The sequence below is a fragment of the Hylobates moloch genome, unplaced genomic scaffold (assembly GCF_009828535.3).
Source record: "Hylobates moloch isolate HMO894 unplaced genomic scaffold, HMol_V3 SCAFFOLD_7, whole genome shotgun sequence".
In the NCBI taxonomy this organism is placed as follows: Eukaryota; Metazoa; Chordata; class Mammalia; order Primates; family Hylobatidae; genus Hylobates; species Hylobates moloch.
This window is the reverse complement of record NW_026652282.1, coordinates 53,425,736-53,444,162: the sequence shown is the minus strand read 5'-3', so window position 1 is coordinate 53,444,162 and position 18,427 is coordinate 53,425,736. Positions and strand designations below refer to the sequence as shown.

At 41.9% G+C, this 18,427-nt stretch overlaps 1 pseudogene; it reads right to left on the bottom strand.

The window, feature by feature from the left end:
• Window positions 1-861: 861 nt before the first annotated feature.
• LOC116811090 (eukaryotic peptide chain release factor subunit 1-like) lies at window positions 862-18,427 on the bottom strand (annotated as a pseudogene).

Here is an 18,427-nt window from a genome sequence, read left to right as displayed (position 1 = left end):
ATCCCCAGATATCACGACTCCAAATAGTTGCCAGGCTAGGCCTCCTCCTTTACTTGTCATGGAATTCATTAAAAAAAAAAAAATTTTATTTTAGGTTCACGGGTACATGTGCAAGTTTGTTATATAGGTAAACTTGTGTCACTTTTTTCTGTAAAGATTATTCCATCACATATGTACTAAGCTTAGTACCCAACAATTATTTTTCCTGATCATCTCTCTTCTCCCACCCTCCACCCTCAAGTAGGCCCCAGTGTCTGTTGTTCCCCTCTCTATGTCCATGTGTTCAAATCATTTAGCTCCCACTTATAAGTGAGGGCACGCGGTGTTTTGTTTGCTGTTCATGCATTGGTTTGCTAAGGATAATGGCCTCCAGCACCATCCATGTTCCTGCAAAGGACATGATCTCATTCTTGTTTATAGCTGCATATTATTCCACGGTTTACATGTACATTTTCTTTATGCAGTCTGTCATTGATGGGCATTTAGGTTGATTCCATGTCTTTGGTATTGTGAATAGTGCTGGGATGAATATACGCATGCATGTGTCTTTATGGTAGAAGTATTTATATTGCTTTGAGTATATACCCAGTAACGGGATTACTGGGTTTAATAGTAGTTCTGTTTTAGCTCTTTGAGGAATCACCACACTGCTTTCCACGATGGTTGAACTCCCACCAACAGTACATAAGCGTTCTCTTGGCAGACAAGTCAGCTCAGGGGAGGCAGAGGCAGCGCGGCGCTGGGGGTGTGGCCCAGGCCCCAGCCCTGCCAGGGCAGGGCCCCGGGGCAGGCGGGTGAACCTTGGGCGAGGTGGCCTCTGCTTGCGCAGTGTCGCCGCGCCATTGTTGGGGGAGGGGGCTGCTACTGAGCGAGGCAGAGTAGGGGGCGAGCGAAGGCGCCAGCTGCGGCGGAGAGGACTTGTTGTGTGTCCCTCAATGCCAGCCCCAAGCTGGGCCGGCGCACGGGGTCCGCGCCTCCGACATCCACCAGGCGGCGTCCGCGGACGCGGTGGCGGTAGCGCCTGCTGCTGTTTGATTTCGGAGAAGGGGAGGGCCACCACCTGCAGCACATCAACGACCTCAAGATGCCCAAAGATTTAGCTTTGGAGTCGAACCCTTCTGACCATCCAAGGGCAAGCACAATTTTCCTGCGCAAATCTCAAACGGATGTGAGAGAAAAGAGGAAGAGCAACCATTTAAACCATGTATCTCCATGTGCTGCACCCATTAACTCGTCATTTAACATTAGGTATATCTCCTAATGCTATCCCTCCCCCCTCCCCCCCCCCCCCACCCCTCCCCCGAGTGTGATGTTCCCCTTCCTGTGTCCATGTGTTCTCATTGTTCAGTTCCCACCTATGAGTGAGAACATGCGGTGTTTGGTTTTTTGTCCTTGCAATAGTTTGCTGAGAATGATGGTTTCCAGCTTCATCCATGTCCCTACAAAGGACATGAACTCATCATTTTTCATGGCTGCATAGTATTCCATGGTGTATATGTGCCACATTTTCTTAATCCAGTCTATCGTTGTTGGACATTTCAGTTGGTTCCAAGTCTTTGCTATTGTGAATAGTGCCACAATAAACATACGTGTGCATGTGTCTTTATAGCAGCATCATTTATAATCCTTTGGGTGTATACCCAGTAATGGGACGACTGGGTCAAATGGTATTTCTAGTTCTAGAACCCTGAGGAATCACCACTGTCTTCCACAATGGTTGAACTAGTTTACAGTCTCACCAACAGTGTAAAAGTGTTCCTATTTCTCCACATCCTCTCCAGCACCTGTTGTTTCCTGACTTTCTTTTTTTAATTTTATTATTATACTTTAGGTTTTAGGGTACATGTGCACAATGTGCCCGTTTGTTACATATGTATCCATGTGCCCTGTTGGTTTGCTGCACCCATTAACTCTTCATTTAGCATTAGGTATATCTCTTAATGCGGTCCCTCCCCCCTGCCCCCAACCCACAATGGTCTCCGGAGTGTGATGTTCCCCTTCCTGTGTCCAGGAGTTCTCATTGTTCAATTCCCACCTATGAGTGAGAACATGCGGTGTTTGGTTTTTTGTCCTTGCGATAGTTTACTGAGAATGATATTTTCCAGTTTCATCCATGTCCCTACAAAGGACATGAACTCATCATTTTTTATGGCTGCATAGTGTCCATGGTGTATATGTGCCACATTTTCTTAATCCAGTCTATCGTTGTTGGACATTTGGGTTGGTTCCAACTCTTTGCTATTGTGAATAGTGCCGCAATAAACATATGTGTTCATGTGTCTTTATAGCAGCATGATTTATAGTCCTTTGGGTATATACTCAGTAATGGGATGGCTGGGTCAAATGGTATTTCTAGTTCTAGATCCCTGAGGAATCGCCACACTGACTTCCACAATGGTTGAACTAGTTTACAGTCCCACCAACAGTGTAAAAGTGTTCCTATTTCTCCACATCCTCTCCAGCACCTGTTGTTTCCTGACTTTTTAATGATGGCCATTCTAACTGGTGTGAGATGGTATCTCACTGTGGTTTTGATTTGCATTTCTCTGATAGCCGGTGATGATGAGCATTTTTTCATGTGTTTTTTGGCTGCATAAATGTCTTCTTTTGAGAAGTGTCTGTTCATATCCTTCACCCTCTTTTTGATGGGGTTGTTTGTTTTTTTCTTGTAAATTTGTTTGAGTTCATTGTAGATTCTGGATATTAGCCCTTTGTCAGATGAGTAGGTTGCAAAAATTTTCTCCCATTCTGTAGGTTGCCTGTTCACTCTGATGATAGTTTCTTTTGCTGTGCAGAAGCTCTTTAGTATAATTAGATCCCACTTGTCAATTTTGGCTTTTGTTGCCATTGCTTTTGGTGTTTTAGACATGAAGTCCTTGCCCATGCCTATGTCCTGAATGGTATTGCCTAGGCTTTCTTCTAGGGTTTTTATGGTTTTAGGTCTAACAGGTAAGTCTTTAATCCATCTTGAATTAATTTTTGTATAAGGTGTAAGGAAGGGATCCAGTTTCAGCTTTCTACATACGGCTAGCCAGTTTTCCCAGCACCATTTATTAAATAGGGAATCCTTTCCCCATTGCTTGCTTTTGTCAGGTTTGTCAAAGATCAGATAGTTGTAGATGTGTGGTATTACTTCTGAGGGTTCTGTTCTGTTCCATTGGTCTGTATGTCTGTTTTGGTAGCAGTACCATGCTGTTTTGGTTACTGTAGCCTTGTAGTACAGTTTGAAGTCAGGTAGCGTGATGCCTCCAGCTTTGTTCTCTTGGCTTAGGATTGACTTGGCTATGTGGGCTCTTTTTTGTTTCCATATGAACTTTAAAGTAGTTTTTTCCAATTCTGTGAAGAAAGTCATTGGTAGCTTGATGGGGATGGCATTGAATCTATAAATTACCTTGGGCAGTATGACCATTTTCACGATATTGATTGTTCCAACCCATGAGCATGGAATGTTCTTCCATTTGTTTGTATCCTCTTTTATTTCATTGAGCAGTGGTTTGTAGTTCTCCTTGAAGAGGTCGTTCACATCCCTTGTAAGCTGGATTCCTAGGTATTTTATTCTCTTTGAAGCAATTGTGAATGAGAGTCCACTATGATTTGGCTCTCTGTTTGTCTGTTATTGGTATATAAGAATGCTTGTAATTTTTGCACATTGATTTTCTATCCTGAGACTTTGCGGAAGTTGCTTATCAGCTTAAGGAGATTTTGGCCTGAGGCAATGGGGTTTTCTAAATATACAATCATGTCATCTGTAAACAGGGACAATTCGACTTCCTCTTTTCCTAATTGAATACCCTTTATTTCTTTCTCCTGCCTGATTGCCCTGGCCAGAACATCCAACATTATGTTGAATAGGAGTGGTGAGAGAGGGCATCCCTGTCTGGTGCTAGTTTTCAAAGGGAATGCTTCCAGTTTTTGCCCATTCAGTATGATATTGGCTGTAGGTTTGTCATAAATAGCTCTTATTATTTTGAGATACATCCCATGAATACGTAATTTATTGAGAGTTTTTAGCATGAAGGGCTGTTGAATTTTGTCAAAGGCCTTTTCTGAATCTGTTGAGATGCTCATGTGGTTTTTGTCTTTGGTTCTGTTTATATGCTGGATTATGTTTACTGATTTGCATATGTTGAACCAGCCTCACATCCCAGGGATGAAGCCCACTTGATCATGGTGGATAAGCTTTTTGATGTGCTGCTGGATTCGGTTTGCCAGTATTTTATTGAGGATTTTTGCATCGATGTTCATCAGGGATAGTGGTCTAAAATTCTCTTTTTTTGCTGTGTCTCTTCCAGGCTTTGGTATCAGGATGATGCTGGCCTCATGAAATGAGTTAGGGAGGATTCTCTCTTTTTCTATTGATTGGAATAATTTCAGAAGGAATGGTACCAGCTCCTCCTTGTACCTCTGGTAGAATTCAGCTGTGAATCCATCTGGTCCTGGACTCTTTTTGGTTGGTAGGCTGTTAATTATTGCCTCAATTTCAGAGCCTGTTATGGGTCTATTCAGAGATTCAACTTCTTCCTTGTTTAGTCTTGGGAGGGTATATGTGTTGAGGAATTTATCCATTTCTTCTAGATTTTCTAGTTTATTTGCATAGAGGTGTTGATAGTATTCTTTGATGGTAGTTTGTATTTCTGTGAGATCGGTGGTGATCTCCCCTTTATCATTTTTTATTGCGTCTATTCAATTCTTCTCTCTTTTCTTCTTTATTAGTCTTGCTAGAGGTCTATCAATTTTGTTGATCTTTTCAAAAAACCAGCTCCTGGATTCACTGATTTTTTGAAGGGTTTTTTTGTGTCTCTATCTCCTTCAGTTCTGCTCTGATCTTAGTTATTTCTTGCCTTCTCCTAGCTTTTGAATGTGGTTGCTCTTGCTTCTCTAGTTCTTTTAATTGTGATGTTAGGGTGTTGATTTTAGATCTTTCCTGCTTTCTCTTGTGGGCATTTAGTGCTATAAATTTACCTCTACACACTGCTTTGAATGTGTCCCAGTGATTCTGGTATGTTGTGTCTTTGTTCTCATTGGTTTCAGAGAACATCTTTATTTCTGCCTTAATTTTGTTATGTACCCAATAGTCATTCAGGAGCAGGTTGTTCAGTTTCCATGTAGTTGAGCGGTTTCGGGTGAGTTTTTTAATCCTGAGTTCCAGTTAGATTGCACTGTGGTCTGAGAGACACTTTGTTATAATTTCTGTTCTTTCACATTTGCTGAGGAGTGCTTTACTTTCAACTAGTGGTCAATTTTGGAATAAGTGCCATGTGGTGCTGAGAAGGGTATATATTCTGTTGATATGGGGTGGAGAGTTCTGTAGATGTCTATTAGGTACGCTTGGTGCGGAGCTGAGTTTACTTCCTGTTTCTTTTTTTTCTTCTTATACATAAAGTAGCATACCATAGGTTTTTTTGCAATTTGATTTTTTAATTAACAGTATATTCTAGAATTACTCCATAAGAGATCATCCAGATACTCCTCATTCTTTTTCTTTTACAAATGTATAATACTCCATTTTGTGGATGTACTATAGTTTACTTAACCATTCTTCTATATATCAGCACTTAGGCTGATTGTAATATTTTCAGTTGCAAACAAAGCTAAGATGACTAACATTATGTATGCATATATATTGCTGGAGGTGTATGCCTAGTAAAGTGTTTCTAAATCAAAAGGCAATGGAAATCCCTGCCAGGATCATATTGTTGCGACTGAGAGAAGAGTTGATCTTCTATAACTCTCCTGGAAAAAGCAGACAGTGCTTCAATTTTCCCACCAGGGTAGAGTCAGTGGGGTCCAACAACCAGCTGAGACTTCAAACCTACCCAGCAGCAAAGAGACATAGGAGGTGAGGTGGTTCAAGGCATAGAGGCTAGTTATCACTGCAGTTAACCCTCTCAACCCCAAGTCATTAAGGCTTAATGGAGAGCTGACTATCCACCTGAATCCAACAACATGTGACTGAAAAAAGCAGTGAGAGTTGGTGCTAGTCAGCAATCTACTATCACCAAATGCCTAGTTTCACTGGGACCTAGTGAAGAGCTAAACCTATACAACCACCCAACAGCAAAAAGGCTAAACAAGGCAGTGTGAAGCAGGGATACTGACAATTCTTGTTCTTTCCTGTTATGAACTGAAAGTTTGTGTCCTCCCCCACCATTCATATGTTGACGTATAATCTCTAATCTGATGATATTTGGAGGTGGCACCTTTGGGAAGTAATTAGGTCATGAGGGTGGAGCCCACACAAGTGAGATTAGTGTTCTTATAAAAGGCCAGGTAACTAGATCACTCTTTTTCCACCATGTGAGGATACAAGTAGAAGTCAACTGTCTACAACTTGGAAAATGGACCTCACCAGAACCCGACCATGCTGATACCCTATTCTCAGACTCCCAGCCTCCAGAACTGTGAGACATAAGCATTTTTAATTCTTAAATATGGTTTAATACTCTTTTCCATTTCTGTACATCACAACACCAAGATTTCGCTGCTTAGGATCTCTCTGCAAAAGCTATAGAGAATGCAAAGGCTACAGTTTTCACCCCCTCTTATGTGTTTGTATGTGTAAGTGTAATACATGTCAGTATATATTGATACACACATCAATATATCATGCAATATATATCACCAAAGAGAACAAACTGATTAAAGAAATACAAAAATTTGGCATCTTTTCCAAACTTAAATAGTAAAAATTAAAACTACAAAAGGAGCTGCATACCCTAAATATATCATGTGAAACAACAAACATATTCAAAAATGTAAATTTACATCCAATTTCTCTGGTCTTGTCAAATCACATCGATCCCATTTACAGTGGCAAAACCGTAAGATACTGCTGTGAAGAGAGCATTTTTACTCATTCTTGGGTGTTCTGCAAACAAATAGCAGAGCCCAAAGCAAAGAAAAAAAAAAAAGCCTGTTCCAGTGAAGTCTCCCATGTTGGTGAACACCAAAGAGTCAACTCCTCTCACTGGGGGTTGAGACATCAGGTTAACAGACAGTCATTTGGACCTGAGAGTACAGTGTGAGAACCAGAAGCTTTACATTTAAGACATACTCCCTTCATTTAAGTGAAATAGAATTATTGGGAAGATAGGCAGGTCTGTAACCTGGGAACAAGATGCTGGTTCAGATCAATAAAGCTACGAGTGACTGAGTCAAGTCAGTAAAGAACAGCAGTCAGGCACTAAGGTGTTAAAACTACCCAATTTGAAAACCAAATCCACCCCACTATCCTAGTCAGTGTGGAAGTGTTATCAATTGACTTTGGTCCTTCAAAGTCCATTCATTATACTTTTTGCCATTGCTACCACTGGACACATACTATACACTTTGTTCACTGTCACCACATCAAGCATGACATGCATGTCAGCTGGGTTCAAGTCTGACTTATAGCCCAGATGTGAAGCATAAGCTTCAAGATTTCAGGCCAACTTTTCCATCCAACATAATCTTAAGTCCATGGTGCCAGAAGCTGTGTCCCATCCCTTCCCACCTGCCCCTAATTGCTCATGTTAGAAGTGATTGTAAGTCTCACATTTGAAACAGATGTCCCAACCTCACCAAGAGGTCAGGAGTTTGTAATTACATGCAGTTATACATGTCTGTCGTTCCTGTGAAAAACATTGCAGTTCATTTTAATAAATCAAAACATTCACATAATCTCATGCCATCCAACACAAGGAAAACACACCCGCCTTCCTTTAAACAAGAATTGGCCCAAGCAAAATAAAATCATCTTTAAATTTCTTCACTTCCACTTAGATTGCATGTTTTATTTCTCCCAATCCCAGCAATAGACAGAAGCCCCATCATATCCATCCCAAACTGATTTCTAGTAGGGTAAGCTTATAAGGACCCTTGTCAAAACAATTGATTCAAAGGGCTCCCAAACGCCAGGCACAAATGTATCTGCCAAACAAATGGAAGCAAACAGTGCACTGGCCCAAATGCTTCAGGAGTCAGTTTGATTTTGCAATGCAATTTACATCCTTGAAACTTCCAGTCTGGTGGGGCAGTGGGTAGCGTGAGGGAGTGAAGTTGAAATTGCGTCCTAGTAGCTCACCCTTTCAACATTAAACAGAGACCAAGAGAGAAATGGTTCCAACATTTCACCACATATATTTCTTCTTATGCAGTCTAAGCTGAGAATGCCATGTAAATGGGTCACCGCAAAATGCAATAATTTAATTTTTCTCCGATCAAAATAAGAAACAAACCAGTCTGATCTCACTTCTATTAACTTTTGAAAGTTTACAACAATTAAAGTATTTTTGATTCTATGTATGAAGGTTAAAAAAAATCTTTTTTTTTCATAAAATACAAGGGCAACCAATTTCACCATCGAGTAAAAGTGAAAACTGGGATTCCTTTTTACATTACACCAAAGTCGCATTTAGGAACTTAACTGTAGGCTGTTGTGCTGAGACTATGACAAACCAAAGTGTAGGATTGGGTCTGGTTTTGTTTCGGTTTTCTTTTCAATATCCAATGCTCATGGATTAAATTCTGGAAATGTTCCAATTGTGAGGCAGGGATCTGTTTGGATTCTACCATGGGTATGCTCCTTGGGTCGGATGTTGGAGGGTGAGGCACATTTTGCTGACTACCTACTAGTCACCAAGGTAAAAAAATTCATCGTCTCCTGGTATTCTATTCCCTGGAAATCTACTCGGTACCACAAGATACTTCTACTTCTACCAAATCCTTTCACAAACTGAGACATTTCTTGTGATTTATCTCTGACAATTTCCAACATAGCTCCAAATTTTTTATAGTTGTTAACAAACCATTCCAACAGGGGTATGCTCTCAATAAGCTCATGTTCCCATCCAGTCTTTGTCTATAAAATGAGATGTATCCTTTTCTTTTTTTTTTTTTTTTTTTTTGAGAAGGAGTCTCGCTCTTTTGCCCAGATACACACACACACAAATATGTGCAGTGGCGCGATCTCTGCTCACTGCAAGCTCCACCTCCCAGGTTCATGCCATTCTCCTGCCTCAGCCTCCCGAGTAGCTGGGACTACAGGCACATGCCACCACGCCCGGCTAATTGTTTTGTGTTTTTCAGTAGAGACGGGGTTTCACCATGTTAGCCAGGATGGTCTTGATCTCCTGACCTCGTGATCCACCCCCCTTGGCCTCCCAAAGTGCTGGGATTACAGGCGTGAGCCACCGTGCCTGGCCGATGTATCCTTTTCTTGCTCTGGAGTAGAGAATTTTCTCCTCTTCTGTGCCTTGCTAATGAAGAACATATCTCATTATATCCAGATTTTCACAGACTATTAGACTCTAGAGCTCCCATTTCCAAAGCCTTTAGCGAATCTTCAACGCCAAAACAGTACTTGCCCATGTCCTGGCTGACTTCATCAAATTATCGTCCTATTAATTTCTTCTCTCGAATGCATTTCACATTGGAGAGGACTTCAGTAGATAACTCAATATGTTGGTTGAATCCATTTTCACCACCATAGGATATACAAACTAACTTTAAAACTGTTTATTGCAACCTTTGATCAAATATATCAAATTGACTTAGTTCAGCTTTAAAGTCAGCAGAACCAGCTAAAACTAGACCAGCCACATTCACTTTGTCTCCAGAAATAAACAGCTACACAGCAGTCTCTGCTACTTTCCAAACGTAGTTGTATCACTTTTCCATTTTTAAAGAGGCAAAACACAAGGATGACTGACCTCCTCTACCGTGTTTCTTTGGGAGATCCACAATGAATTTGTGCAGGACTTGTGTTTCCTTGGAGTGTGCCAAAAACTGCACCACTACCACCTGTTACAATGAAGCCAAATTTGCTATCATCTGAAAGTAGTGGTATAAGAGCCTCTGTATGGAATTTGTTGTCACACAAATACAGTGAAGTATTCATTGGTTTGAAAGGTTCAAAGTCAATGTTCACTTTCTTTTCCTTTCCTTCTTCTGTTACAGTTGCTCCACAGCAAACAACCAGACTATTTGAAGGTACTTTGTTATAAAGTTTGAGCCTTTGTTGTACAGATGTAATGGCTCCCAGAACTGAAAGATAGTTGTTATAGCAGCCTAAACTAAGACAACTCCCCCACCATTCCCCATTGTCTGCAGGGTCCAACTAGAAGCTGAGCTTCCATTTTTACCATGCAGCAACAAAACGGTATGATTCAGCACTCCACTTCCATACTCCCTGGTGTCATTGGGGCCAACAGGAAGCTGAACATATCCAGCCCTTGTGCTACTTCAACATAGAGACTATGTGCTTAAAAATAATGTTAAGTGTAATTAAATATCTCACAATATAATTTCCAGAATGTTTGGGATACAATAAAAAATCACTCATCATACCAACAACCAGTAAAACCACAATTTGAATAAGAAAAGACAATCAAGAGATGCCAACACTGAGTTGATACAGATGTTAGAATTGCCTAACAAGGATTTTAAGGTATCCATCATACAATTGCTTTAACAAAGACTTACAAATTTCCTTGAAATAAATGAAAAAAATAGAAAATGTCAGAAAAATTCAAGTTATATTTTAAAGTAATAATTGGAAATTATAGAACATAAAAATGCAATAAGCAAAATTTTTTTTAAATTACTTGATGGGCTTAATAGTAGAGTAGAGATGACAGAGGATAGAATCAGTAAATTTGAAGACAGATAAGCAGAATTTATTCAATCTTAACAACAGGAGTAAGTAGAATTTTTTTTAAAGAAGAGGACCTAAGGGACTTGTGAGAAGATATATATAAAAAAAATCTAACATTCTTGTTACCAGAGTTCCAGAAGTAAAGGAGAAACAGAGTATGGCTGAAAGAATATTCAAAAAAATACGGCTAAAAACTTCCCAAATTTGAGGAAACACATAAACCCACAGATTCAAGAAGTTCAGTGAATTGCAAATAGGATAAATCCAAAGAAACACATCTCAAGACACGTGACATCTAGCTTATGAAAACTAAATATAAAGAAAACATCTTGAAAGCAGCCAGAGAAAAACAACACATTTCCTGTAGGATGATATGAATTCAAATGAAAACGTATTTCTCATCTAAAACCATAATGGCCAGAAATAAGTAATAACGTATTTTAAGTACTGAAAGAAAGGACTTGTCAAACACAAATTGTATATCCAGCAAAAATATCTGTCAGGAATGAAGCATAAATCAAGATATTCTCAGATGAAGAAAAATAAAAAGAATTTGTTGCTAGCAAATCTATCCTTAAAACATAGCTAAAGGAAGTTCTCTAAACTTTCTTAGAAAGGAAATTATAACAGAATAAGGCTTGGAATTTCAGAAAAGGAAGAACATAGGAACACAAAAAAGAGGTGTAATAGCAAGAGATAATCCTACTTCTCCTGAGTTTGTAAATATTATCTGAAGACTGAAGCAAAAATTATAACACTATGTGATACTGTGCTCAATGTATGGACAGTAAGTATTTAAGACAATTATATCTTATTTGAATGTGCAGGATAAAATTACCTAAGTGAAAGCAAGGTTTCTATATTTAATATGAAGCATTAAAAATTTGATACCAGTACACAGTGAGATGTTAGTATACATATGGTAATCCCTGAAGCAGTTACAAAGAAAACTATGCAAAGTGGTATACTCAAAAACAGTATATGGTGTGAGTTGGTTGCAGGTAATATTTTAAAGAGAAAGAAAAAAAGGTATAAATAAATCAAGATGCAATCCAAACATTTTTACTTAACCAACAAGATGTTAAAAATTAAAAGGCAAATAAAAGAATTGAGAAATAAAGAAAACTAGCAAAGCGCACATAATAAGGTGGCAGACATAAGCATTAATATATTAATAATTACCTTATGTGTAGTCATCTAAATACACCAATTAAAAGAGAGAGATTTGGGGGAGGGAATTATGCTTAAAACTATGGTTTACAAGAAATTCACCTTAAATACAAAGATATAGGTATGCCAAAAATTAGGGAAAAATGCATATTATGTAAACGTTAATATCAGATAAAATAGACTTCAAAGCAAAGCACTGAAGGAGGGCCTCAACACAGTGTCCATATTCAAAGACTGGGAGAGTATTTTTGGGGGGTGGGTTTCAGGCATTTAAGAAAATGCTTTCAAAATATGTGCGTCCACTAAGCTAACAGAATGCAGACTTCAGTAGCCACACGTAAAGAATACAGGCTTTATAAAAAATGGTTTACAAAAGTCACTAAAAAGTAACAACAAGCAGTAAAACAAATTTAGGGGAGAAGGGATACTCTGACACCAAGTGCTGCCACATCATAATATACAAAATGTTCAGATTTCAACAATAAATTATGAGACATGCAAAGGCGCACTCAGTTAAAAAAAAAAAAAAAGAAGAAGAAGAAGAAATTAATAGAAACATTCCCTGAGAAAGGCTAGGCATTGGACAAAGTCTTTAAACCTACTATCTTTGGCCAGGCACAGTGGCTCACGCCTGTAATCCCAGCACTTTGGGAGGCAGAGGCAGGCGGATCATGAGGTCAGGAGATTGAGACCACCCTGGCTAACCCAGTGAAACCCCCTCTCTACTAAAAATACAAAAAAATAGCTGGGTGTGGTGGCACGCACCTGTAGTCCCAGCTACTTGTGAGGCTGAGGCAGGAGAATTGCTTGAACCCAGGAGGCGGAGGTTGGTTACAGTGAGCCAAGATTGCGCCACTGCACTCCAGCCTGGGCGACAGAGTGAGACTCCATCACAAAAAAAAAAAAAAAAAAAAAAAAAAAACCTACTATCTTTAATCACGGACAAAAAAAATGAAAGGAAACCAGGAGAACAAAGTCTCAACAAATAAAGAATATCAATCAAGAGAAGTCATTTCTTAAAAAGAAGCAAACACAAAATCTGGACACCAAAAGTAAAATAACAGAAATAAAGACTTCACTAGAGGAGCTCAATGGTAGATTAGGGCTGGCATAAGAAATAATCAGTAAAGTTGAAGATAGGTCAAGTAAGAGTGTGCAGTAAGAGGAACAGAAATACAAAGAAAAAAATAGGCTGGGCGCGGTGGCTCACTCCTGTAATCCCAACACTTTGGAAGGCAGAGGCCGGCGGATCATGAGGTCAGGAGCTTGAGACCATCCTGGCTAACATGGTGAAACCCCGTCTCTACTAAAAATACAAAATAATTAGTTGGGTGTGGTGGCGGGCGCCTGTAGTCCCAGCTACTTGGGAGGCTGGGGCAGGAGAATGGCATGAACCTGGGAGGCAGAGCTTGCAGTGAGCTGAGATCACCCCACAGAACTCCAGCCTGGGTGACAGAGAGAGACTCCATCTCAAAAATAAAATAATAAAATAAAATAAATAAAATAAAATAAAATAAAATAAAATAAAATAAAATAAAATAAAATAAAAGTAAATAAAGCCTTAGAGACCTGAGGGAAACCATTAGGCATACCAACATTTGAGTAATGAAACCTCCAGAAGGGAACATAAAATGAATGGGCAAAAGAATGTTTAAAGTAATAATGTCCAAAAGTTTCTTGAATAATCATGAAAAATAGGAATCTACACATCCAAGAAGCATAATTTACTCCAAGCAGGAAAAGCTAAAACACATGCACACTGAGAAAAATTATGATCAAAGAGTAAAAAGCCAAAGACAAAGAGAGAATCTTGAAAGCAGCAAGAGAAAAGTGACTTTCCACAAATGAACAAGGGATCTTCAATGAGAAACAAATCAATTTCTCTTCAGAAACCATGGACTTCAGAAGATGGGCATAATATATTTAAAGTGCCAAAGGAAAAAGAAAACTATGAACCAATAATTCTACATTCAGCAAAACTTTTGTCCTTCAAAAATAAAGGCAAAATTAAGACATTCCCAGGGAACAAAAAACTGAGGGAATTTGTCACTAACAGATCTACCCTAAAAAAAATTATAAGGGAATTGTTCAACCTGAAATGAAAGAACACTAGACAGTAGCCCAAAATCATACAAACAAATAAAGAACAATGGTAAAAGTAGCTGCATTGATAAATATAAAAGTCCCCGTTACTGCATTTTTGGGGTTTTTTGTTTCTTCGTTTTTTGTTTTTGTGTTGTTGTTGTTGTTGTTATTTGTTTGTTTTTTGAGACAGGGTCTTACTTTATTGCCCAGGCTGGTCAACAAAGATGTTAATTATAAGATGTTAACTGTAATCTCCAGTGTAAGAAAAAAATTTAAAAACTGTACTGAAAAAAAGATAAGTAAATTCATATAGTACATTTTGGGTGGGGTGGATGATAAGAAATTACTTAATGGGTACAATGTATATTATTTGGGCAATGGTTACCCTAAAAGCCCTGACTTCACCACTACACAGTCTATGCATGTAACAAAATTACACTTGCATCCCATAAATTTATTCAAATTTTAAAATGAAAAACAAAACAAAATAATCAAAAATAAAAAATATATATTTATATTTTTTCTTATATTACCAAGTAATTCATATTCATGCTATAAAGATTAGAAAATACACACCAAAAATATGTATATATATATATATAAAAGATTCTACACTTTTCTTCACTTAGCTCTACTGGTTCCAGGGAGTCTCCCAATGTTTGTCCAAAGAGAATGCACATGATTTGTTTTGGGGCAAGATGGGACTACCCTATCCTCTATTTAGAGATTCCCTCTCTCTACATGGTGGTTAGAACAGAGCAGTGCTCAGCTAATAACCATGTTTAACATGAGTGATGATAAGTAAACTCAAGAATGCTCTTCTGATGCAGGGATGAACCTGCCTGTCTGAGCACAAGCCCATCGCTGTTTGGGTTTCTTGACTTGCAAAAATATGCTAGAATGACATCCCCCAACATTTGTGGTTTCTTAGGCTACTTTCTTGGGACAATTCTGAGTCTATCTCAGTCGACAGGATGCCCACTGCCCCCTGTCTCTTCTAAGTCTTTGCTTAAATATCTTCCCTGACAATGCCCAGCCAGTCCTCTTTCCTCAGCATTGTCCACAACGTGACTCTGCAGTCACTGCTGCATGGGGCCTGTTCTCTCAGGTAGGACACTGAAGGGAAGGCACCTGTTTCTGAACAGGAGCCAGAAGCTCCCGAGCCCAGGAGCATTCCTAGAAGGGGGGTTTCAAGCCACACCAGCCCACAGTCAGACTGAAGTCATTTGAAGACGAGGAAACTAGAAGGTTTTCCTCTTAAAATAACACAGAATACATATCCACTGTGTATTCTGGGATGTGAGGAGCACCTCTGCGCAGCTGCCCCGTCTGGGATGTGAGGAGCGCCTCTGCCCGGCCGCCCCTTCTGGGAAGTGAGGAGCGCCTCTGCCCAGCCGCCCCTTCTGGGATGTGAGGAGCACCTCTGCCCGGCCGCCCGGTCTGGGAAGTGAGGAGCACCTCTGCCCGGCCACCCATCATCTGGGATGTGAGGAGCGCCTCTGCCCAGCTGCCCCGTCCGGGAAGTGAGGAGCCCCTCTGCCCAGCCGCCACCTCGTCTAGGAAGTGAGGAGTGTCTCTGCCCAGCCACCCCGTCTGGGAAGTGAGGAGCACCTCTGCCTTGTCACCCCGTCTGGGATGTGGGGAGCTCCTCTGCCCGGCCGCCCCATCTGGGAGGTCTGCCACGGAGGCCAGAAGCAATGTGGGGGCTGGATGTGGTGGCTCACGCCTGTAGTCCCAGTACTCTGGGAGGCTGAGGCGGGTTGATCACTTGAGGCTAGGAGCTCGAGACCAGCCTGGCCAACATGGCGAAACATATGAAAAATACAACTGTCAAACCAACCAACGAACCCAGCGACAACAAAACAGGTCTACCCTGGAGTCATACTCTAATTTTTTCTATTTTCCTCCCTTTCTGATCCTTTATCCCACTTTCTTTTTCTTCCTCTTCCTTCTCCTTCTTCTTTGTCAAATAGAAGATTGAGTTATTATCATTGATCCATACAAAGTCCCTCTCTCATTTATTTTCTTTAATTCCCACCCCCCATTTCTATTCCCCGTCTTCCCATGTGCAACCTTCCTAATGTGTTTGATATGCATCTTTTTGTTCGTATGTACTTTTAGAAAATGTTTATTGTTTTGTGTGCAAAAAAAAAATAAAATAAAAAATAAAAAAATAAAAATAAATAAATTAATTAATTAAAAAATAAAAAATTCAGACTATACAGAAAAGTCTGAAGAAAGTGAAGACCACCCCCACCCTGCCTCCCTGACAGTCAGGCTATGCTGTCTGTGCATTTGACAGACTTTGTTCCCAACACTCACTTTATTGCAAAAATGGGTTTATCATAAATACTGTTTTGTAAACTACTTCTCTCCGTTAAGTGAGAATTCCTCTGTCAACAGGGTTGGTGCTCTCTTGCCAGGCAGCCAAGCCAGCCACTGCTGTCCCTTCTTATTTGTCAAGTGCCTTGGAGGGCGTCCACGCTGTGTCTGCGGACACCACCAAGTCTGTTCTTGTGGGGCAGGGGCCCAGGACCCTAGGACTGAATGGAAGAAACACAGGCTCAGATTCCTCTTGGCCACCTTCTCATTGGGCAGCCTTGCTGGACACTGCTGGGGTTCTGAACCCTGAGCACGTGGATGTGCCATAAGAGGTCAGGACTATAGAGGGCCCATGACACAGGGACATCAGCAGGGGGTCCGGGCACACATCCTGGAGCCAGGAGGTCCTGAGGTACCTAGCGCCACCTCACCCCCAGGCAGTCTGTGAAGGCTTAGGGTACTGGGCCCCACCCTGAGAGCTGAGAGTTGTCCTGCCCAGGCCCCCCTGCAGGATATGGGCCAGCAAGTCCCACACAGCACTGGGGGACACCTGAGTAGAGAACTGGGGCAGGGGGAGCCCCAGCCGGGCCTCAGGGGGCTGGGAACGCACTGCCCCCTCACTTTCCATATCCTGAAATCAAGGGCTGACCAGTCAGTGATTTGCACTCCAACAACCAAACTGCAAATCCCAGTGGCTTCTAACAACAAACGTCAATCTATCTTGCTTCTGAGTCAGCTGAGAGGCTTCACCACCGGGCCAGCTCCACGTTTCCTTGGTGCAGGAAGACCCTCCGCTCTGATGTCACCAAAGTGAGATCGTGAGAGACCTGGGCTCAGAGCTGGCAGGAGTAAGGCCTAGCCAAAGGGAATGGGTACAACAAGTGAGAAAGCAATTGGAGGAGGGGGTGGTCACAAGTGCCAACTTCACCCTTGGTGACTCAGAGGGGGTTGAGGGACAGACCCCAAGGCGGGGAGAAACCGGAGCCAGCCTCGGCTCCAAACTCCACAGGCCTGAGAGCTCCTGGGCCCCACCAGGGCCGCAGCAGAAACTCAGGCTGAAGCAAATGACAGCGGTTTGTAGCAGAACCCAGCACAGCAGGCCGTCCCCTCCCAGGCGCCTTTCTCATGGTTAATAACGCATACAGTGACACAGATTCCTGCATCCAACACAGCCAGGAAGCCATACATCACTCTAGGAGTGGGGTGCGTCTGCACCTGTTTAGTGACAGAATCAAGGACTTGGCAGGCCCCAAGTTTCCTGCAAGTGTAACCCCCACAAACCCACCACGTTGACCATCTTCACTCTGCATGGGAGTTTGGAGGCCCCGAGCTTGGGGCACACGGCTTGCCATCCTGAGGGGAGAGAGGGCAGTTCTCCCAGAGTTGGCCCAGCCCTGAGAAACAGGAGAAGTTCAGCCCCTGGAGGCGCAGGGGAAGGAGTTCATAGAGCACTTTACTGGTTCTCACAAACGGCTTTCTTCACTCATCCCCTAACACGGCAAAAAGACCAGATAGGAGGGTGCCCACCAGGCTCAGGCCATGGTCTTCAAGATGCCGGCCATCGGCTGGGCGCAGTGGCTCAGGCCTGTAATCCTAGCTCTTTGGGAGGCCAAAGCGGGCCAATCACGAGGTCAGGAGATCGAGACCATCCTGGCTAACACGGTGAATCCGCGTCTCTACTAAAAATACAAAAAATTAGCCGGGCGTGGTGGTGGGCGCATGTAGTCCCAGCTACTCGGGAGGCTGAGGCAGGAGAATGGCATGAACCCGGGAGACGGAGCTTGCAGTGAGCCGAGATCACGCCACTGCACTCCAGCCTGGGCGACAGAGCGAGACTCCGTCTCAAAAAAAAAAAAAAAAAAAAGATGCCAGCCATCTTCTTGGCATCTCCACCTACATGTGTGTCCCACATCACCTTCCAGTTGCACCTGGTGGGCCAGTTGCTGCCTTACAGCCAGCAGGGGGCTAGCTCTGTTGGCCTGGAGCTCCTGAAACCTGGTCCTTTCTCTGGGCTGCACCCATCTGACTGAGCTCCGTTGGCCTGGGCTTGCTGCTCACCCTGCCATGAACCTGGTGCTAGATGCTGGCCTCCAGCCTCAGCAGCTACGCCAGAGTGTGCCTCAGTGGGTGCAGGTTCCTTACCACCACAGTGGCCCTCTGCCTCTGCTGTTTGCACTTCTGCTCAGCCAAATTTTGACTTCGATTTTCTGCAGCCAT